The 22,598-nt window shown below is 48.3% G+C and overlaps 1 protein-coding gene and 1 non-coding gene across 3 annotated transcripts in view; both read right to left on the reverse strand.

Moving 5' to 3' along the window:
* The window catches only part of ARHGEF15 (Rho guanine nucleotide exchange factor 15), a 53,655-nt gene extending 32,158 nt beyond the window's left edge, over positions 1 to 21,497 (reverse strand). Inside the window, exon 1 of one of the 2 annotated variants that reach the window (XM_060281825.2) lies at positions 21,346 to 21,497. The gene's annotated coding sequence lies outside the window, so the exon portion shown is untranslated. Of the gene's footprint in view, positions 1 to 4,504; positions 5,031 to 21,345 lie in introns of those variants that run through there. The other variant, XM_060281822.2, reaches the window with a different exon arrangement.
* TRNAS-GCU (transfer RNA serine (anticodon GCU)) lies at positions 7,315 to 7,396 on the reverse strand. Its single transcript has one exon. It is a non-coding gene; the product is annotated as a tRNA-Ser (tRNA).
* Positions 21,498 to 22,598: the final 1,101 nt, after the last annotated feature.

Consider the following 22,598-nt stretch of genomic DNA (forward strand, 5'->3'; position numbering starts at 1 on the left):
TTACAGACTCCGCTAACCCAGAAATAGTACCTCAGGTTAAGAGCTTTGCTTCAGGATGAGAACAGAAATTGTGCTCCGGCGGCGTGGTGGCAGCAGGAGGCCCCATTAGCTAAAGTGGTGCTTCAGGTTAAGAGCAGTTTCAGGTTAAGAACGGACCTCCAGAACGAATTAAGTTCTTAACCAGAGGTACCACTGTATAAGATTTTAGCTGCAGTTCATTCATTTTCAGCTTTGTATTCTTGCTATTAAAAATGTGTGCCTAGACATTCTGTTGTTGTACCCATTACCTAGGTTTAAGGTGCCATTTAGCTCCCAGCTTTCATATCTCATTTTCTAACACTATTCCTTTTTAATAGGTTATACCCCTCAATTTCTACATTCCAGTCATGAGTCTCATCCCACCAGGTTTCAGTAATGCCTATTAGGTCATATTTGCCATCCTCTATTAAGAGCTCAGATTCATCTTGCTTGTTTCCCATTCTCTGTGCATTAGTATAAAAACAACTGAGACCATAAGCCGTCCCCTCCAGCTGCTTCCTTCTTTAGAAGGTTTCTGGAGCACCACCTCAGTTCCCTGTGCATCAACGAAGGTATTATCTCTAGTATCAGGTTTTACTCTGTCGTCTGCAATATTTTCTCCCTCCCTCTCAGTATTTAGTTTAAAGTTGTCCTGATTGGGTTCCCCAGGCCTCCTGCCACCACTCCCAGCCCACACCTAGTACCGTAGCTGAATAAAGGGAGGGATTTGTCCACAGACCACAAAAAGATCTCATTCTTCTTCTTGAAAACCAAAGTTTACCGCAGCGTTGAAAATGAAAGGAGGAAATAGGGAAGATCAGAATCTGTCTCGTTGACTCTTGGCTTACACCAGGGTAAGTCACAAAGCTGTGGTATTCATCAGCTGCAAAGCAGATACTTCTGATTTCCTAAGAGTATAAGGAGATTGCTGATGGAACAGGCAAATGGCCCAATAGTGGCCAAACTGCTGTCTGTGGAAAGCAAGACGCAAGACGCAAGAGCAACAGCACTCTTCCTACCAGTGATTCCTAGAACCTGGTATTCGGAGGTATACGGTCTCCTCTAATGACAGAGGCAGAGCTTAGCCATTGTGACTAGCAGCCATTGGTAGTCTGATCCTCCATGAATTCCTCTAATCCTAAAGCTATCCAAGTTGGTAGCCATCACAACCTCTTGCGGGAGCAAATCATTGTGCGAACAAGTACTTGCTTTTCCCTGGGTGTCCACAAGTTCTAGCATTACTCCCAAGATGAAAGACAGAGTGAGAATCGTGACCACAAAGCCAAACACAGTTCATCTTGAGTTCAGTTGAGTTAAGGGAGAGAGGAGAGGTGAGTGGGGAATTATCCTTCAGAGTTACTCCAAATTTACACGCCCCAAAACGGAATGATTGCAAAGAGGTCCTTACAATTCATTCCAGAGCAAAAAGAGGTAGTATTTCAACTGAGTGAAGAAGGGGTAAGTAACTAGTTCAGGAGACCTCATATTAGTTGTTTCCTGGTGAACAATCCCAATGAAAGTCAATTGCACGGACGGTCACTAAGTGTTAAATAAAAGGAGCCAGACATTTGGGCTATGAATACACCGGTAGATGGCCATCTTTCATGGATGCTTTAGCAGAGATTTCTGCATTGCAGGGGGTTGGACTAGATGACCCTTGGGGTCCCCTTCCAACTCTATGAGTCTACGAAAACACAGTGAGGTCATTCCCTCCCGCTGCATTTGAATGCTGCTGTGCACACCAGACCGGAAGGGGCGCAGGCATGTCTTCATCCAGTGCGCACAAGCAGTTTGGTTTCCCTGCAAACCACCATGCCATGAACTCCTAATTTATGAAGCCGTCGCCTGGGCATGTGCTGTCCTCTGTTCATGTGCAAGGGCTGCCTCAAACGTACAGACCTCAGCTTAACCGCAAAGCGAACATGGCCTACGTTTTCAGATCGGATGGAAGCTGGTTGGAGGGGAAACACATCGAACAGCTGCGGCTAACATCATGTGTAGATGGCTTCCAACACCAGTGGTGGGAACAAAACACTGAAGCCAGAATAAACAGTAAGGTCCACACAGCCTTCCCGGCCCCTTGGCTCCAGCAGAATTACACCTGGTTCACACCTGGATAAGGAGTTGGTGGGGCAGAGGTTTAACAGAGGAGGATTCCCCCCCCCCTAGTTTACAGCAGGGTGAAAAAGATCAGCCCCCATAGAGAGCTCTTCTTTATTTATAGCAGGAATACACGAGGAGAGTCCATTTAGCTACATTATTCCAACGGAGCACAACTTGATCAAACCTAGAGAAACTTGAAGTTATTTTACTCAATATCCCTTATGCTGGGTAGAAATTGGGCTCCTGAATCAAACCCGATTTTTCTGCTGCTAGACAGGCACTGAAAGTGTCTTTGTCGCACACAGTACAATCTCTTCTCCAGTTAAATTATTTTGCTTTGTAACCAAAGACTCCTAATGTGCTGAACTACAGTACTACTTGGGGTTGTGGGGTTGGTTTGGTTGGTTTAATTTTATTATAGGGGTTTTCTTCTTTTTTCCATTTTTATGATTTTCTCTTTATCCGTGTGTGCTTGTCTTTCATGAAATTTCAATAGCCAATTTATCACTTTAGTAATCTTTTAAAGTCTTTGTACTTTTTTGGACAAATTTGTGTGTGTGTGTGTTTGTGTTTAAAAAGGCAAGATATTTGGCAACTCTGCGTGTATTCAAAAGCACTCTTTTTTGATGGCATCACATATTCCTGCCTTTTTAACTCTCTGATCTGTATTTTCTCCCTGTCTGCAACCAAAGTCTGTCCTATCATTGTGTTCCTTTAATGGGCTCTTCTCTCATTTGAAAAATCAAACTGCTTGCATGAATCATTCAAAATTGAGACCACATGAAGCAGGCAGCTTTGTAAATAAACCATTGAAATTGGCAAGTCTGGGGAAGAAGGGAGAGAAATACTCATTCTTTAACCCTGGACGTATTTTATTCCCCATACCCTGTTGCCTACTTTAATTTTTGGGGGAGGAGAAGACCCTTTCACTGCTATGTTCCTTTTTAGTTGGGCAAATTTATTCCAGCCCTGCAGTTTTTCCTCTGCTTCATATTTCGGGAGATGGTGGGGGCGTTCCTATTACTGTAAGACTTTTCACGCTCCCAGTTCCAAACTAGGCTCCCTTGGGAGCGGCTTAAGAAAACACATGTAATTCACCCAGCTATAAAGCAGAGTTCTTAATTCTCCTCTTCTCACCCCGATGTTTCACTTGACTTTTAAGCCTGCGAAGGGAGAAGACAAAGGATTTCCCCAGAAAGTGAATGTGGAATGAGGAATCTTTTCCAGCTCAAGGGCCATGATGTCTCCTCTTGGGAAACATTGGGGGGGGGGGACATGTGAGTGGTGGGTGGAGCCAGAGCCAGAGGTGGGAGGGGCAATGGGTCTTTGAACAGCCATTAGAAGGAGACGCTTCCACAGACACAAACACATGTGTGCACACAGATGGCCCTCCACCCAGGCGAGCAAAAGGCATAATCGCAGCTGAAGGACAGATTCCAGCCAGGCAAAAGCACCTGAGGAGTGTGTGCAGCAAGAATGGTGAGGGGTGTCTCCTGGGGAGGGGGTGTGGCCTATTATGGAGAGAGACCATAGGTGTGAAGGACCACGAAGGATCACAGATTCCCTACCACCTTCAAACATAACATTCTAAGTGTTGCTTTAAGCCAGGCATGTCCAACTCCCAAGAGAATGTGATCTACTCCCAGTATAAAGAAACTGGCAGTGATCTACCCATTGTCATTGGAGGGAGGGAGGTGTATTCTTTGGGGGGAAGTGCCCAGAGTTGTTGAGCTTTTTGGGGAGGGATTGACAAGAGTTGTTGAGCTTTGGGGGGGGGGAATGACAAAAAACGCTCACCCCAAAAGTCAAGCAGTCACCCAAAAGACCTAGCGCCACATTCCTTGCCCATGATTGACCACAATCCCGCGATCTACCAGTGGGATCCCTCCAGCGATCTACCTGTAGATCGCGGTCTCCCGGTTGGACATGTCTGCTCTAAGCCTATGTACTTGGAAGACTGGATCCCACCCAGCCTAATCCTTCCTGGAGAAGATGGAGAGGTAATTCCTTCTACCACTTCCAATCTACCCTGGGACCAGATCCGTTTCTCCAAAGGAGATTCTCCCAAGCCTACAGAACGAAGAAGCCCAGCTACCCACACCCTGCCACATGGTTGCCAGGGAGTGGGTAGGGAGACGAAAGCCGCAGAAAATCCTGAACAGGATCCGCCCCCTCAAACTGCTGGCTTTGATGTTCCAATGAGCGATGAAAGCCCCCTGCATCTTAGGAGAAGATTTCCAAAAGGTTGGGTTGCCTCTCCCCACTGGGACCATTTTCTCTCCTAAATAGGAACACCTTTGTTAGGCCCTGTTTAAAATGAAATAAAAACCCTTTGTTAAGCCCACCCTACCAGAAACTCCCTCGCACAAGAAAGATCCATTACCCTTCGATTCCAGGCTGCCTCTGGAGCATTTCCACGCCAGATTAGGTCAACTATCCACAATGCAAAATAAAAATATAAAAAATCTCTGCAAGGCGGGGGAACTTCACATCTCCGACTCACTTGAGTTTTCAGAGAAAAGCCAGAAATCCAGAGGCGGACTCGTGCGCGCACACACAAAAAGAAAAAAGCAAGCCAGCTTCCAGAGTGGAGGAAAAACCGTCCTCTTTCCTTCTCTGTTGTTACAGGATGGTTACAACAGCTGCATTCTGCAAGCCTGCCGTGCCGCAACTCAGTCCTCGCCAGCCGTCTCTGCCTGTGGACCTCCAGAGAGAGCTTGCCCGTAAAAAGAATCAAACCGCTCCTTGTTTCTGAGTTGGCTGCTGGAAAAAAGAAAGGGAGGGGAGGAAAAAAGAAGAGCTGGTCCTCCTCTCCTCTTGTTGGAACGGTCTGATGAGAAAGGGTGGCGGGTGGCACAAAAGCAGGAAGGGAAGGGTTGGGATTGGCAGATGCCTTTGCACACAGGAGGAAACCAAGAGAGAGACAGAGCAAAGCACGCCTTTTTCTCTCATTCATTGGGAAGGGAAGGGAGTGGCGGTCGGAAAGGTGGGAGACAAGCACAGAGGACTTATTCAGGGAGCTGGCTTGCTGGAAAGAAGCAAGAGGACCAACGAGATTTGCTTCTGCAAGAAGCACAGCAAGGACCAACAGTTTGGATGGCTGTGAAAGAGGGTGAGGGGAAAACATGTGAGGCTGAGGCTATCCATGGCCCCTGGCCACGTTGGCTGTGTTCTACCTCCACGGTGCCTCTGAATTACAGAGGCATCTGACCGGCTGCCACAGAACAGGATGCTGGATGGGCTCAATTCCCTCAAGCGTTCCTCAAAGGTTCTAGAAGCCAAGCCTTATGAGGAATGGTCGAGGGAGCAGGAGGAGGAGACTGAGAGAAGATCTGATAGCCATCTTCAAATATCTCAAGGGCTGTCACATGGAAGGTGGAGCAAACCCGAACCAATGGATCTAAGAGTTGCAAGAAAGGAGATTCCGACTAAACATCAGGAAGAACTTTCTGACCACAAGAGTTGTTTGACAGTAGAACTGACTCCCACAGGAGGTTGTGGACTCTCGTTTTTAAGCAGAGGCTGGATGGCCACCTGTCATGGATGCTTCATCTGAGATTCCTGCATTGCAGGGGGTTGGACTAGAAAACCCTCAGGGTCCCATCCAAATGTACAATTCTATGATTCTTGTGTTTATGTTCATAGGGCCATCAACAGGCCACGAAAGATGGGCCAGAATGATGCAAAACATTGACATGGGTGGAGATTTGGCTAAGGTATGCCAACTCGTTGCAGCATACATCAATGGTTTATTTAAGAGAGCGCCACCCATATCAGGTTAAGGCTTGCTATCTTCTCCCAGGGTTAAAATGCAGTGTGCCAAATAAAGACTGCAGAAAGAACCCATTGTTATTACAAGCAGAAACCTGCATACACACACACAGAGAGAGGTTAACAATTCTGGGAACTCAATTCCTTTCGACTGTGGCATATCTATTTATTACATTTTTGCAACCCCAACCTTCTGCCACAGAGCTCAGCATGGACTTCAAGATTTCCCTGCCCCCAAGTTAAGCCACACAACACCCCTGTGAGGTAGGTTAGGTTGGCCACTGGAGAAGATTGGGTCAAAATGCTTCTGGCTGTGGAAGATCAATCATGCAAAATATACGTCTAGTGCAGGCATCGGCAACCTCCGGCCCATGGAGGCCATTTATCTAGCCCACGGGCCTCCCGTGAACCGAGCTGCCTGCTCGGCAAGTCCCCCGCGCGCTGCGGTGAACCAGCGCTGCGCGGCACAGGGACTCGCCGAGCAGCGCCGGAAATCGCATCTACGCAGCCGCAGAAGCAATTTCTGGCGCTGTGGACATTTTGGAAATGGGCAGCCAGCACCGGAAATCGCTTCTGTGCAGCCATGGACATGTGCAGAAGCGAATTCTGGTGCTGCGCTGCCCATTTCCAAAACGTCCGCAGCACCACTGGAAATCGCTTCTGCGCCTGTCCGGCCCACGGATGATAGTCCGTGGGAATCCTCCAGCCCACGGGCAGAAAAGGTTGCCCGACGCCTGGTCTAGTGTAAACTGTTTAAGTTGCTCCACCTTAGGGTGTAGGGACCATTGGTCTAAAAATAATTCAGCATGTTTTGTATATACACCATTTAATATATTTACATGCACACTAGTTGGTTAATATGTACTGTGAACTGAGACGCGAGTCAAACCGTTGGTTCATCCGACCTAATACTGCCAAGACTGACTGGCAGTGGCTCCGTGGTTTCAGCCAGGAGTCTACTAGCAGCCATTTTAATTACCCACAATGCCCCTGACGTAGCACCAACCCTAGGCACTGTGGGAAATTAAAATGAAAGCCAATTGCTGCTACCTGCCACTACCTGATAAGCCCATGGCGGGAAGGGGAGACACAGCTTTGTTACCCCTCAAAAAACAAAACAAAAACACTGTATCCAGCCTTGACCTTATCTCCGAACACACTTGATTATTAGAACAGTCGTTCCTGGGCTTTGTTAAACCATAGCTGTGGTACTCCAGATCTTGTTGGCCTACAACTCCCATTATCCCCTGTTTTCTGGCCACACTGCCTGGGGCTGATGGGAGATGTGGTGTCGAAAGAGCCCCAGGAAGACCACAGGGGTCCCCAGGCGCTTTGGCTGCAATCCAGAGAGCCCCGCAGATCTCAGTGTGACCGCGTCTCTCTGGAGCTTTGGCCCTTTCTCTCCCCCAAAAAATTCCACAACGACGAAGGTGGGATTCGAACCCACGCGTGCAGAGCACAATGGATTAGCAGTCCATCGCCTTAACCACTCGGCCACCTCGTCCTTCCTGCCTTTCTGTGTACACCATACACCTCATTTGCTGACAGCAAGGTATGCACCCTTTAAAAAAAAAAGCTTTCATTTCTTAAATCAGAAATACAATTTTCAAGGGACAGGATTTTAAAATACAGTACCTTAAAAAAAAACTGCTCTGTGTGCAGAAACAGGCTCGTGCATGCATAGTTACTGTTTCTTTGCACAAGAGGGTTGCTCAAGAACCTTATTACATAAGAGGGGGAGGGAATCAAATGTAGCCAGACATCCCACTGTGAAAGCTTTCTTGCACAACTTTTCCCCCGCAGCCGCCCACACCTTGTGCCAAAAGCTGTCTGTATTGCCATGCACTAAAAAATAATGGTAATAAACTATACCTGAAAAGAACTTGGGTTTGCCCACAAGCGCACATTATGCAATTTAAGGCCATTATTTGACCGTATTTTGCATTGTCGTTTCTACGAATATCAAGGGACAGTCTGCAGCAACAGTGCCTTGCTTCCGTGACTTCTCGAAATCTTATTCAGCCACCCCTTCAGCTTCCAAGGCTGAACAAGCCTTGCATGCATCAAGCTGGCCTCAATAAGAACTAGAAACTTATCAGGTGGAGGGTATAAAAGGGAAGCATCTCAAAGAGCTGAGCTTTGCTGCCAAAGTGAGTGTGGCATCTGCATAGCTTTCTCTGGGCACACCCCAGGATGTAAAGCGCTTGTGCATTCCTGCACAGAGAGTAGGGAGGGATTTATTGCACTGCATATAGATTTCTGCGTCAGGAGCAAAAATATTTTTTTTTGTCCTGTGTGTGCTGGGTATGGGCCAGGGCGGGGGCATAAGAGCAAGGTTGCGAAACCTAGAAATCTGTTCTGCCAACCCACTTGCGGCTTGAAATCAGGTAAGGTGTTTTAAATCACACTGCATGCGCTAATGAGCATGCCGGTGCTCAAATGTTGTGTCAACACCTACACATTAATAACGGTAATTGCCGCTGTCTTTACTTTTCTGCCTCTGTTTACATGCACAGCCCTGTGTATAAACACCAGCAACTCGGGAGAACGCTTCACATGAGGTGGGTTTCTAATGCAGAAATGACAAGGACGAGGAACTTGTGGCGGTCCAGATTATTATTATTATTAATGTATTAAAAGGTAAAGGGACCCTGACCATTAGGTCCAGTCGTGACCGACTCTGGGGTTGCGCGCTCATCTCACATTATTGGCCGAGGGAGCCAGCGTACAGCTTCCAGGTCATGTGGCCAGCATGACAAAGCCGTTTCTGGCAAACCAGAGCAGCACATGGAAACGCCGTTTACCTTCCCGCTGTAGCGGTTCCTATTTATCTACTTGCATTTTGACGTGCTTTCGAACTGCTAGGTTGGCAGGAGCTGGGACCAAGCAACGGGAGCTCACCCCGTCACAGGGATTCGAACCGCCGACCTTCTGATCAGCAAGCCCTAGGCTCAGTGGTTTAACCCACATTATTATTTTCAATTTATATACCAACCTTTATCAAAAGATCCCAGGGGGTATACACTACAAACACATTACAGAACATCAATGATAAACACATTGATAAAAAGATGATAAAAAGCATACTGACAGACAGCCTAAGAACAAAATAGCCACGAGTCCTCTCTCCCACACTTTTACAGATGTCCCTGAACTACATCTCCCATCTTCTCTGACCATTGGCCCTGCTGGTCAGCGGTTGATGGGAGTCCAGCAACATCCAAAGGGCTATGACCCCCCACCCCATCCCGGACACATGTCACAATAAAATGTTTCCGTTGTTCAGGTGTTGCAAGACTGTTGATGTTGTAGCAGCAGACTCACACAATTCCCCTGCTGGAAATCAAGTGTGATCGTGGGGGTACGCGCCATTTCACTCCCAACACATAATTATGGGAACTCTGAATGCTAGGCCCCTTTTAAGCAGTATTTTACTACTTTAAACACTCACGGCTTCCTCCCAAGAATCCTGGGAACCGCCGTTTGATTACGGCACTATTGTGAGTTGTCAGCAGACCCCGATTCCCCTCGCAGAGCTACAGTTCCCAGCGTTCTCTGGAAAGGCGAATTAATGGTTAAGCCGTTCTGGGAATTGTAGCTGGGGAATAGTGGTTTACTGCTCCCTCTTCCCAGGGAACTTTGGAAATTGTAGAGATGAGATTTACAATGCCACCACCCGCCCCGCCCGCCCTTTTTTGGATGGTTATGTTGAGACCCAACTGTTTAGAAACTTTTGAAAACCGGCACACGCTTTTCCCAGAGAGGAGGCTGATGAGTCACTTTCCGAGAAAGGGGAGCAGTCTGCAAACTGTCTCGTGTCCATTGTCCCTTTCCAACAAAATGTACACTTCCTTCCAGGCGGAATGAGAGCCCGGTAAACAAGCAATCTCAATGGACATCTAAGCATAAAGAGACAGTGCCCTCCTTTCGCCTCCCTGCCCCATTTGCCTTTTAGCAAATAAGAACAAGAAGAAAAACAGCATCCATAGATGCGGACAGGAAGGTTAGATTCTGGACTTAATGGTCTTCTGGGGTGGAAGACCCTAGTGCATAGACACCATACATTAAAAAAATATTTGAAGTACGGTAAAAGTAAAGGGACCCCTGACCATTAGATCCAGTCACGGACGACTCTGGGGTTGCGGCGCTCATCTCGCTTTATTGGCCGAGGGAGCCGGCGCACAGCTTTCGGGTCATGTGGACAGCATGACAAAGCCTCTTCTGGCAAGCTAGAGTAGCGCACGGAAACGCCGTTTACCTTCCCGCCGGAGCGGTACCTATTTATCTACTTGCACTTTGACGTGCTTTCAAACTGCCAGGTAGGCAGGAGCAGGGACCAAGCAATGGGAGCTCACCCCGTCGCAGGGATTCAAACCGCCGACCTTCTGATCGCCAAGCCCTAGGCTCTGTGGTTTAACCCACAGCGCCACCCGTGAAGAAGTACACACCCTCAGAAAAAGAATCCTGGGAACTGCAGTTTACCTCTCACAGAGCTAGCACCCTTAAACTACAGTTCCCAGGATTCCTGCATTGCAGGTGGGTTGGACTAGATGACCCATAGGCTCCCTTCCAACTCTACAATTCGATGATTCTATGGTTCTTTGTGGCTAGCAATATGCTTCCAAATGCAGGCAGCTTCGTTCTAAAATGTGGTACGCCCACCCCACTGAATTTGGAAGCCCACCTGCTCTTTGTGCAGTGTGGCACCGGACGGTGCCTGCCCCCCAACCCTGAGAAAGCTGACTTCGATGCTAACAATCCCTTTCCCTCGGTTCCAAATATCCACAGAGTAGCGGTAGTGGCTATTAGCAAATTTATATCTCCCTCTTCCACCCAGAAGAGCCCAGGGTAGACAAATACAAAAGTGATAAAGCAATGCCCTCAAAAATAAAATAAAAGCATACTTAGTCAAGCCACCAGTCCTCAATGAGGTGGGAAACCTGTGTCTAACTACGTAGCACCACCTGCAGGGAAGTTCTTAGATAACTGAATGCTTCCCAAGACACAACACTTCCATGGACATAGAAAACTAGGTGTTTAGGGGCAACAGCTAGGCTGCAATCCTCCAAGACACCTTGTTTTCCTTGGAGGAGGTGACAAATAATGACTGCCTGGGAATTTCCGTCTGGGAATTCCCAGGTGTCGAAAAATGTTATTTATGTACGCCACTCCTACGGCCGGTATTTTGTTAGCTCAAAAATGGAAAATGAGCAAGGTCCCAACTAAAGAAGAATGGCAACTTAAACTGATGGAATATGCGCAGTTTGCGGACTTAACATATAGAATAAGAAAACAAGAACATCATACGTTTAGAGATTGGATTTTTTTAATTGAATATATTGGGGGGGGATTGAGTACACTTGAAAACGTTGGCAGCATTAAGATAAATTCAACAGTGTAAATATAAGTTTTGATGGACGTAATAATGGAACACTGAAGGGTTTAGTTTATGTAAAATATGCAGGGATTTATGATATGCAAAATGAGCCATGGAAAGAGAAGAAGGGAAGTCGCTGATATTTTAAGGATGTTTAAATGAGTATCCTAAATTTAATAATATAGGCAAATAATGACTGGCACCAGCAGCAGCCAAAATCCGTGAGGCACCGACCTCTTTTCATCTTTGGCATGTTTAATGCATTTTTTAAAAAAATTTAACTGTGAACGAGCTTTGAGTTTAAACAGGGCCTGCGGCCATGGTCCCTGTCCCCAGAATCATAGATAGAGAGAGAGAGCAGTTTCGAGCATACACAGAGAGCCTTCCACTACAGAGCTATCAAAATTAAAATAGGTTTCCTGGCACGCACTATTATAACATTTCAGGAAAGTCGACCGGCCCACACCCCTGTTGAATGATCGCCCTGCAAAATAAACACAATTACCGCCTCCTGATATCTTACCTACATTTCCTCTGACACAGTTTCTCTGGTAGCTGAAGGTCTGAGGGCCTCCCACAAAAAGCAGGCGATGAGCCCCCATTTATTTCACAAAAGAAGGTTAAAAAGCATCCTGTATCCTGGGAACTGACACTGGCTGGCGACATTATGATGAATCTCTCCTGTGGGGTTTTTTTTATTGTGAAAAGGCACTTTATGGTTCTGCAGTCCGCAGCTGAAGGCGGAATCTGAACCCAGCTCTCCCTTAGCCAGACTCCAAAGACGGAGTCTACTACGTCAGGCCAATTCTGACACTGACCATTTCCCCATCCCGCCAGTGTTTCACGGGAAATAAAACAGTAAAACAATTAAAGTCCCATCTCATAACTCCGGTTATCACCTTGGCCTCCTTTCAACCTGTCTCGGAAGCAGGAAATTCTTCCCCACCTCTGCATTGGATGTAATTGGACCTTTCAATCACTCCTAAAGTGAGCATTCAAGAAAATTCAACTACTTCTGGGGTTGGCAGTTATCACTCTTCAAGACACATGGTTCTCAGCTCCAGTGTTAGAAGCTCAGACATATGGCACCTTAAACCTAGGCTGTGATCACCACAACAGAATATCTAGACACCTTTTTTTCTTTGTTACAATGAGGTTTTTTATTATTAATCTCTATACTGCTTTGTATTTTAAAGAAAAAAATCTCAAAGCGGTTTACAACACATTAAGACATCAAATTTCTTGGGCTCCTTGATCACTGCAGATGGTGACAGCAGTCACGAAATTAAAAGATGCCTGCTTCTTGGGGGAAAAGCAATGACAAACCTAGACAGAATCTTAAAAAGCAGAGACATCACCTTGCCGTCAAAGGTCCATATAGTTAAAGCTATGGTTTTCCCAGTAGTGATGTATGGAAGTGAGAGCTGGACCATAAAGAAGGCTGATCGCCGAAGAATTGATGCTTTTGAATTATGGTGCTGGAGGAGACTCTTGAGAGTCCCATGGACTGCAAGAAGATCAAACCTATCCATTCTGAAGGAAATCAGCCCTGAGTGCTCACTGGAAGGACAGATCGTGAAGCTGAGGCTCCAATACTTTGGCCACCTCATGAGAAGAGAAGACTCCCTGGAAAAGACCCTGATGTTGGGAAAGATGGGGGACACAAGGAGAAGGGGATGACAGAAGACGAGATGTTGGACAGTGTTCTCGAAGCTACGAACATGAGTTTGACCAAACTGCAGGAGGCAGTGGAAGACAGGAGTGCCTGGCGTGCTCTGGTCCATGGGGTCACAAAGAGTCGGACACGACTAAACAACAAAACACTGCACGGATAGTGAACTGTTTTTGTTGTTGATGTTGTTGTTTAGTCATTGATTTCTGGGATGATTTAAATCCCTCCCCCCCCTTCTCTTTTTTAATGCACATAGTCTCCTGAACATGCATGCATGCACCCAAGCCGGTGGTTTATATAACCACAGAATTATTTCAGTTTGCTGCCAAGCAGAACGTTTATAGAGCCTAGGACCATAGTCCAAAAACCTTTGGTCGTGCATCACGCCTGCCGCGGTGAATTATATCTGCGTAGAGATAATGCGCAGGTTTCTGATAAGCTTTTGCTGCGCAGATGCAAAAATGTGCAAAATGAGATAAACGCGTTGCTTGGAAGCTGAGGGTGCACTCCTGGAGTTGCATCGTGGAGAAGAAGGAAGTCTGGTTGGCCTCAGAGTGGTGAATCTGATGGGCAGGAGAAGAGACCCGGTTTCTCTCCGAGACAGATGGCTAGCTTGTGTCCTCCAGATGTTGTTGGACTACAACTCCCATCATTGTGGCTGTTGGCCACTCTGGCTAGGGATGATGGTGGTTGGAGCCCGATAACACCTGGAGGGCTGCAGGTTTGGAGGTCCACAAGTCCACAACTCAGTGGTAGAGCATTTGCCTTGCATGCAGAAGGTCCCAGGTTCAATCCCTGGCATCTCTAGGTAAGGACTCTGGGAGGAGCACCTGTTGAAACCCTGGAGAGCCTCTACCAATCAGGGTAGACAATACTGAGCAAGGTGGACCAATGGCCTGATTCGGTATGAGGCAGTTTCCTTTTTATGTAGTGGTACCTTGGTTTTTGAACAGAATGCATTCCAGGAGTCCTGCAGACATTTGGAAGCCACAGAAGCCATGCCGGATGTTCGGCTTCCGAAAATCATTCGAAAACCGGAACACTCAATTCCGGGTTTCGATTGTTCAGGAGTCGATTTGTTTGGGAGCAAAGGGATTCGCCTTCCAAGGTACAACTGTATATATAAAAAATTACTTATTTGTTTTTTCAGATTAAAATTTTACAGTCCCATATCCAACATACAACATAGAAACAAGATTCCAAAGAATCTCCTGAACTTCCCTCCTCCCCTTTGTGGGTCCTATTGTTAATCCTTTCCTCCTGCATCTTTTATGATAATCCAAATCTTTTACCTTTCCATTGTGTCCAAAATTCACCATTAAACTACAAGTGTTATTCCAATCCTTCTAACGATTGTCAATGTTTACAATGGTTTTTAAGATAAATTATAAATTCCCCCCATTCCTTATTAAAATTTTGGTCTTCCTGATTTCTGATTCTTCCAGTTATTTTAGCCATTTCGGCATAATCCTTCAACTTGATCTGCCATTCTTCTCTGGTAGGGACTGGTATGAGGCAGTTTCTAATGTACCTTATATATCTCATATTCTTAAGTAAATGGCCACTCTGTTCTGGTTGGCAGTCTAAATCGAGGTGGGAAGCTTCAAGCCTGGGTTTGTCAAGTATGGACCTTCATCCCTTTTCTGTCTGGCCCCTGGGACTCTTCCTAAGCCATGCCCTTCGCTGCCTGTGCGCCATGCCCTCCGGGAATCCTGCTGCCTGACTGGAATGCATGCTTGAACTGTGATGATGTCTCTTGCTAGCCTGGTTGGATGATGGCGATTTGAGTGTGTTTGAAAACCTAAGATTTATATGTGGTGCTGTGGTCTAAACCACAGAGCCCAGGGCTTGCCGATCAGAAGGTCGGTGGTTCGAATCACCGCGACGGGGTGAGCTCCCGTCGCTCGGTCCCAGCTCTTGCCAACCTAGCAGTTTGAAAGCAGATAAATAGGTACTGCTCCAGCAGGAAGGTAAACAGCGTTTCCGTGCGCTGCTCTAGTTCGCCAGAAGCGGCTTTTTCATGCTGGCCACATGACCCGGAAGCTGGCTCCCTTGGCCAGTAAAGTGAGATGAGTGCCGCAACCCCAGAGTCATCTGCGACTGGACCTAATGGTCAGGGGTCCCTTTACCTTTACTAGAATGTATTTGTGGCTTTTGCTATTGTCCCCTCTGGCCCCTGAAGTGCTGTCTACAAGGACATGGACTTGAAAATAGTTACCCACTGCTGGTCTAAATGTTTATAAGCGGGGGGGGGGACCCGTGGCCCTCCAGCTGCTGCTGAACTACAATTCCCATCATCCACAGCAAGCACCAGCAACGGTCAGGGATGATGGGAGTTGTAGTTCCTCAAGGTCTGGAGGACCAAAGGTTCCCCACACTGGGTTTATAGTTTGCTTGGCAATTCTAACAAGCTGGGATGGCTCCGCCAATAGAGCATGAGGCTCTTGATCTCAGGATTGTGGGTTCAAGCCCCACATTGTGCAAGAAGACTCCTGTGCTGCAGGGGGTTGGACTGGATGACCTTCAGGGTCCCTTCCAGCTCTGCAAATCTGCGGAATCTATAGTTCTAACCTGTTGCAACATAGGGAATGCTTGATCTCAAAAGGACTTTGTTTTGACACAATACCTGAGCCTGCTACCAGTCAGATCTTTGGCTGCGGTTCTGTAGTTAATTGCTTTTTATTGATATGTTTACCTGGGAGCAGGTCCCATTGAAACATTACTGCCATGTAGATGTGTAGAGAATTAGACTGTTGCCTTCGGGGCACTTTTCGTTTCATTCCAATGTCGTTAGTTGCCTTAAAGAACTCTTGTGAAAATGGATATTGAAATGTTGCAATAAATATATATACTTACAGCATATATATATAAATTTGTAAAAGATCGCACTATGAAAATATGCACAGCTCTCTCTCTACCTGCATTTAAAACAGCTGCGTATAAACATCTGAATATATTTTGTTTAGGGGTGTGTGCAGCCATGGCAGGTGTTGTAACTCTCCAATGGTTTGAATTCGCCCCCAAGGTGCAATCCTCCATTGTCCCTCCAGACAGACGGATGCCAACGGGGGTGTACATCCCCACAGGGACGCAGGTGGCGCTGTGGTCTAAACCACTGAGCCTCTTGGGCTTGCCAATCAGAAGGTTGGTGGTTCGAATCCCCGCAATGTTGCTCTTTCCCAGCTCCTACCAACCTAGCAGTTCGAAAGCATGCCAGTGCAAGTAATATCATGGGTCAGCAAACTACGGCCTGGTGGCCAGATCCAGCCCAATTGCCTTCTGGATCCGGCCCACTGATGGTCTGGGAATCACCATGGGGATCACCGTGGGGAGTCTGATCGTTTGGGCTGTGCCATCCCCCCCACACACTGTGGCGGTGGCGCCTCTTCGCTCCCTCCCCCTGGCTTCTCCCCACCCTGCCTAGAGGAGGAAGGGGGCTGGGCTTTGTTGGCTGAGTGCCATTTTAAGCAGCCCTTCTCCGGAGCCAGCCCTTTCATGCCGCTCATCGTTCAGCCTTCCAGCCCCTGCCGCTCGCAAGGCACTTGTAAGCAGCCACCGGAGCTCATCCTGTGCTGTGGAGAAGGGGGGGTCGGTAGGGGAGGATTCCACCCCCCAAAAAATAGAGTCCAGCCCCCCACAAGGTCTGACGGACAGTAGACCGGCCCCCTGCAGAAAAAGTTTGCTGACCCCTGAAGTAGATAAATAGGTACTGTTGCAGCGGGAAGGTAAACGGTGTTTCCGTGCGCTTTGGTTTCCATCACGGTGTTCCATTGCACCAGAAGCGGTTTAGTCATGCTGGCCACATGACCCGGAAAGCTGTCTGTGGACAAACGACGGCTCCCTCGGCCTGAAAGCGAGATGAGCACCGCAACCCCACAGTCGCCCTTGACTGGACTTAACTGTCCAGGGGTTCTTTACCTTTACCTTTACGTCCCCACATATACGTGAACAATCTCCCTTTAAAACAGAAACACTCCATCATCTTTGTCTTTAAAATAAGTTGCTGGCTCCTTATTGGAGACTCTGGCTCCTTATTGGAGACTCCTGTGTGAAATGAAACATATCAAAGACGGGGCTGATTCAATATGGCAGTGAGTCGCGACGGCCGCTGTGCTTGTTTGGCATCCCTTTTAGCTTTAATTGAAGCATCAGATGATAGTAATTGTGTTACCTGCTCGCTGGACCAGTGTTGTTTACATCTAAACCTACTCAGTGCGCACTTGGGCATGTGGATGTGTGTTTGCCAACTCATTCGACAAAGTGGGCTCCAGTCCATGTGGATTTATGCCACAGTAAATCTGCTAGCCTTTAGGTGTCGCAAATCCCTTTATATGCTTGCCAAGTCAGGGCTGCCCTTTGCGAAGTGGCCCACGGAAAGCCTTGCCACGTTTTGTTCTTGCTGCAACAGACCGAACAGGCTCAGCCTTCGGGGGAAACTGCCCAAAGTTTTATATAACTTGTTGGCCAGATGAAATGGCATGGAGGGATGGAGAGAGAGGGGTTTAGAGGAGAGAATGCTATAGAATCATGCAAACTCTTTCCCCATGGGTCAATGGACCTGGGTACAAAAACAGTTCAAAAGCATCAATTGATGCTTTTGAATTATGGTGCTGGAGGAGACTCTTGAGAGTCCCATGGACTACAAGGAGATCAAACCTACCCATTCTTAAGGAAATCGGACTTGAGTGCTCACTGGAAGGACAGATCCTGAAGCTGAGGCTCCAATACTTTGGCCACCTCATGAGAAGAGAAGACTCCCTGGAAAAGACCCTGATGTTGGGAAAGATGGAGGGCACAAGGAGAAGGGGACGACAGAGGACGAGATGGTTGGACAGTGTTCTCGAAGCTACCAACATGAGTTTGACCAAACTGCGGGAGGCAGTGGAAGACAGGAGTGCCTGGCGTGCTATGGTCCATGGGGTCACGAAGAGTCGGACACAACTAAACAACTAAACAACAACAACAATTAAGAAGAACCCCAGACATCGATCTAGCCCAGCATCCGGCTTCACACAGTGGCCAACCAGATGTGCTCTGAAAGGCGAACATGCAGGACGTCAGCACAGCGGTCCTCTTCGGTTGTTACTCTCCAGTAAGTGGCATTCAACCCTAGGGATGCAATCCCTTTGGGGCAACCTGGCAAGGGTCACATGTCCGTGGTGAGTGGGGCCAGAGGCAAGTGGATGGAGCATCAGTCTAGTTTGAACAACAGGCTAGTTTCTCTGCAGCACAAACCCCCCCTCTTGGTCCCCCATCCAGACAAGCATTATCAGACTTCAGAGATACAATCTAGCCAGGGAAAAAGCAACTCAGGGGGGGAGAGAAGGGCCGGTGAAAGGCGGGGCCTGCAGAGCATTCCAAGGGCCAGATAAAAAGCCCTGGAGGGCCGCATTCAGTCCTCCAATACCTGGAGATTCTCTCCACAGATAAAAAATAGTTGGTAACCCCCCCTCCTTCTTCATGAATGTCTGATCCCCTTTTAAAGCCACCTGTTTGAAGCTACAGCTGCTGCTACCATACCTTGCCAGTTCCTTCACAAGGCATCTATTTAAAATGGCCTTTTTTGTCCCCGCGGCAATTTAAATCCAATCACCCAGAACACACTTCCCATTCTGCTTCAGATGAAAACAAAGGGTCCCTTAGGGCACCGGAGATTTGGCACAACACAGCTCTAACCACTAAGAGTAACTTCCTCCAAGAGCAGGACCCTAAATTCCAGGAAGCTGCCAGGATGCGGATGCAGCTTGTCGCCCATTGGGTTCCCTTTGAAACATGAGGCTCAAGGAGCTAGAAGTTCCCCATCATTTGCCTGCTAAGCACATGAGTGTGGGTGCAAAGGCACCCGGCATACAAAGCCACCTGTCTTGTGTACACACACACAAACACACACAGACGATTGCTAACAGACCCTCCATATTTCATTTCCACAGTATAAAGGTTCCTTGTCTCGTACACAGGGCACACCTTTCCCATTTCTAACCCAGCAAACCTGGTGGGTGACAAGGAGAAGGTCTGTAGTTGAGTGGTAGAACATATGCTTTGTTTCAGAAGCCCCCAGGAGCCTCAGTCCTCAATGGCACCTTCCAGATAGGACTGGGGAAAGACTCTCTGGAAAGCTGCTGCCAATCAGTGCAGGCAATACTGAGCTAGATGGACCAATGGTGTGACTCGGCGTAAGGCAGTTCCCTCCCCCCCTGTTCTCTGTGAGCCCTTCTGGATCGTCACAATTTTGAATCCCATACTGGCAAATCGGGGTTGCACAATCAAAGTTGAACTGGGTGGGTGTGCCTTGAACGACAAACCCGCTTGGTGAAAATATCGGACCTTTTGCAACAAGGAAAGTGAAGGGGAAATGCAAACGTGTGGAAATAACAATTGTTTGACACAACGTCGTCTAACCTCCCTGCGAACAAATCAGGATAATTGTTCAACAGACAGGTGGAGTGTGTGGAAGTGCCCTTTGTCCAGAAAGCCTCTTGATTTTGCCATCTGCTCAGGAACCAGGCGTCACCCGGAACCCTGCAGAGCTGGGGGCTTTTCCCTTTGCCTGTGACTGGCGAAACTGACTCACACCTTTTGCTCCAGGGTTTCCTGCGCCTTCATCAGATTAGAAGCCAGGCTGATCTCTCAGCCCCAAGCTGTAGAAGCCTGACCCTTGTCTACTCCCCACCCCCCAAACCTGGAATCAGTCGCTCCATCTGGGAAGCGACAGTGAAGTCACAATGGAAACTCACCCCAAGGCACTAGGATTGTGCGTAAAATGGAGGTTGCAATAGCCTCAGCACAGATCACAGCCAGGTAAACTGAGTGTTGTCATTTGCAACATCCGGTTGTGGATGTGCAAGAGAAGGATTGTGCTGGACTTTGGTCAAGAGGTCACTCCATGGACAATGTCCTTGGAAGGGTATTTTCCAGGTAGCAAACCTGAACCGCAAGGTGATCAAATGAGGTGTTCTTGGTGGCCACTCTCTGTAACAGCAGGGAATGGGCAAGAAGGTGTTTTGGAATGGCAGCAATAAATCACTCCCTCCAATAGCAAGCTCAGGTGGTGCGTGCCAACAGGACCATACCAAAACAGGGCCGGCGAGGAATGCAAAGGAAGTACGAGCATGCTCAGGGGAACATCCTGAGGACTAGAGCATCAATGAGGACTAAGCTTGCTCAGTTGGTAGAGAACGCAGAGTTGGAAAAGGAAAACTGGGTGTACGGTAGGTGGAATGGAGTGTCCTGGAGGAGGGCAAGCAGGCTGGAACCCTGAACCGAACACTTGCTGAAATGTGGGTATACACAGCCACATTCTACTCCTGGTTCCACACGTTAGGAACAGCAAATGGTTAAATAAATTGCTACCTGACTACCGTATTTTAATTCATTGACAGTAGAATCCTATGCACATGTACTCAAAAGAAAACCCCACAGAGTCCAATGGGGTTTACTTCCTGGTAAGTGTGACTCTCCATGTCCCTGAGCTGTATTCTGGTTATCCAAAACCAGGTGAGAGCTGGAGCTCGGCTGCAGATTTTTCTAACCTCTGTACCTGGGGATGCGTGGGAATTAAGAAAATCTAAATAAAACCAGAAGGTACAAACTGTTTGGGGGGCACTGTTCTAACAATGCGCTGCTATGCACAATTAATCCTGCTGTACACAATCCGGAGCACGCTTGTTCAGAAATAAATGCCAGAGTTCAGCCACCCCGCCTGTAAACATGAACAGGAATTCGTGTAGCCTTTCGCCTCCTAAATACATGTACATACCTCGGGGGCAGAGCACATGATTTATAAAATCTCTGGCAGTCTCCCGTTTTAAAATCTCTGGCAGCGAGGGTGGCAAAAAGACACCCACTGCCCATGCCTTGGAGAGTCACAGCCAGACAGAGAGGGCAACAGTGGACCCACGATCCGACTGAACGTAAGAAACTTGAGTGCTCCTGGATCAGGCCAAAGCATCCTGCTCTCACAGTGGCCAACCAGATAATCTTTAGAAGACATCTGAAGACAGCCTTGTATAGGGAAGCCTTTTGTAACGTTCTGTTATGTTTTAAGTCCAGCTCTTCCACATGAAAAGTGTTGGGGTCCCTGCTGGGAGCCGCCCCCTTAAAAACCCCATAAGGAGTCACCGATTCTCACCGGGGTTGCAAAAGGTACTCTGCATATGTTCAATGACACTCTCACACGCTTGCACGCTCTCTCTCTCTCCATATATACTTCACGCGTTGTAGTTGAGCCCGGCCCTTGGGGAGTGAAGCGGGAAGGGTTCCGGGGCGCAAAGGGAAAGGTGCGCGCGCGCGTTTCTAAGCAGAAAGCAAGCTCACGCACCCAGCCACCGGATCAGGTTTATAGGAGATCCAGCCGACAGATACCATACCAGAGGTTTAACCCGGAGCCTCTCCTTCGCCTTCTCACCTTGAGCAGCTCAGGAGCCTGGCACGATCCGGCGAGGGCGAAGGAGGAGAGAGGGACGCTCGGTCAAGCGGGAACGCCGATCTGCGCCTTGGCGAGCAGAGGCGAGGCTGGCGATGGCTCCTTGGTCGCTCCGGGTCTCCGATCTCCCGCAGGAGCTGGGCTTGGCTGTCCTTTGTCCCGCCCGCCGCATGCCGCCCGCCGCGCTCGCCTGCTGCCGCCTCCGCCGCCTCTTCCAGGACGCAGTTGGCTCAGGGACCCGCCTCCATGTGCGCCCCCGCCCTCGCCTGGGACCCGGACAAGAGGAGGAGGAGGTGGAGCCGGCTAGGAGGGCGAGGGAGACGATGCGCCGAGATGGCGCCCCCGCCCGGCGCTTCCAGCCCCACCCCGGGGCGCTCCGGGGCGCGCGTAACGCGCAGTCCGGGCCCCTGCCGTTAACATGTTTGCTAGGGGTTAAGGCACGTTGGGGTGAGTGGCGTTAGAGGGTTAAGGGAGAAGTCATAGTTAACTGTCGAGTTGGAAGGGCACCCCCAGGGTCATCCAGTCCAACCCCCTGCAGTGCAGATCTCCACTTTCCGCCCTGGACGTGGCTGTTTTCAGGTGCCGCCACTGCCCCTTGAGCACGGTGGGTCTCGTTTCCTTGCAAACATTATGATGGATTCCTTATGCGCAGGATTTGCCACACACTCTCTTTCTCTCCGGGTGAGCTTATCTACCGGTAGTAGTCTGCGCCCCCAGCCCAAATTATTAGGAATGTAAATGGAGGTCAGAAAAGATCCATACACAACCAGCGTTCATTAATCATCAACCACCATTGCCAGGAATCATAAAGTAAAAAAGAAAAGTAAAACTAGTGAAAATAATGAGGTCACCCTGCTTTTAAATCTCCTCTCTAATGAGATGGACGGGGCTGATAAAGCTTTAACAAGCATGTGACTGTTGGGCCTTAGGGTTGTGAGTTCGAGTCTTGAGTCATCGCATTTTAGAATGTTCGCTTCCGCCTGTTTGTACAGAAGATCGACAACATGGCTGAATCCAACTGTGACCATCATACTTAAAAACGTGCCATGCTCTTCTTTTCCACCCTAGGCCCTTTTCCACTTCCTAGGTCTTTATTCACCCCCTGCACAGTTCCACTGACCCCAGGGGAAACCCTGATCTAGTAACCGCGATTAGGGTTGAAGCCCAAGACAGTTATTCATTTCTGACCTTATTAAAAGAGAGCCAGCGTGTGTCTGCTCCTAGCAGTGTGGTAA

This window comes from Zootoca vivipara, chromosome 12 (assembly GCF_965207765.1).
Source record: "Zootoca vivipara chromosome 12, rZooViv2.hap1.1, whole genome shotgun sequence".
Classification (NCBI taxonomy): Eukaryota; Metazoa; Chordata; class Lepidosauria; order Squamata; family Lacertidae; genus Zootoca; species Zootoca vivipara.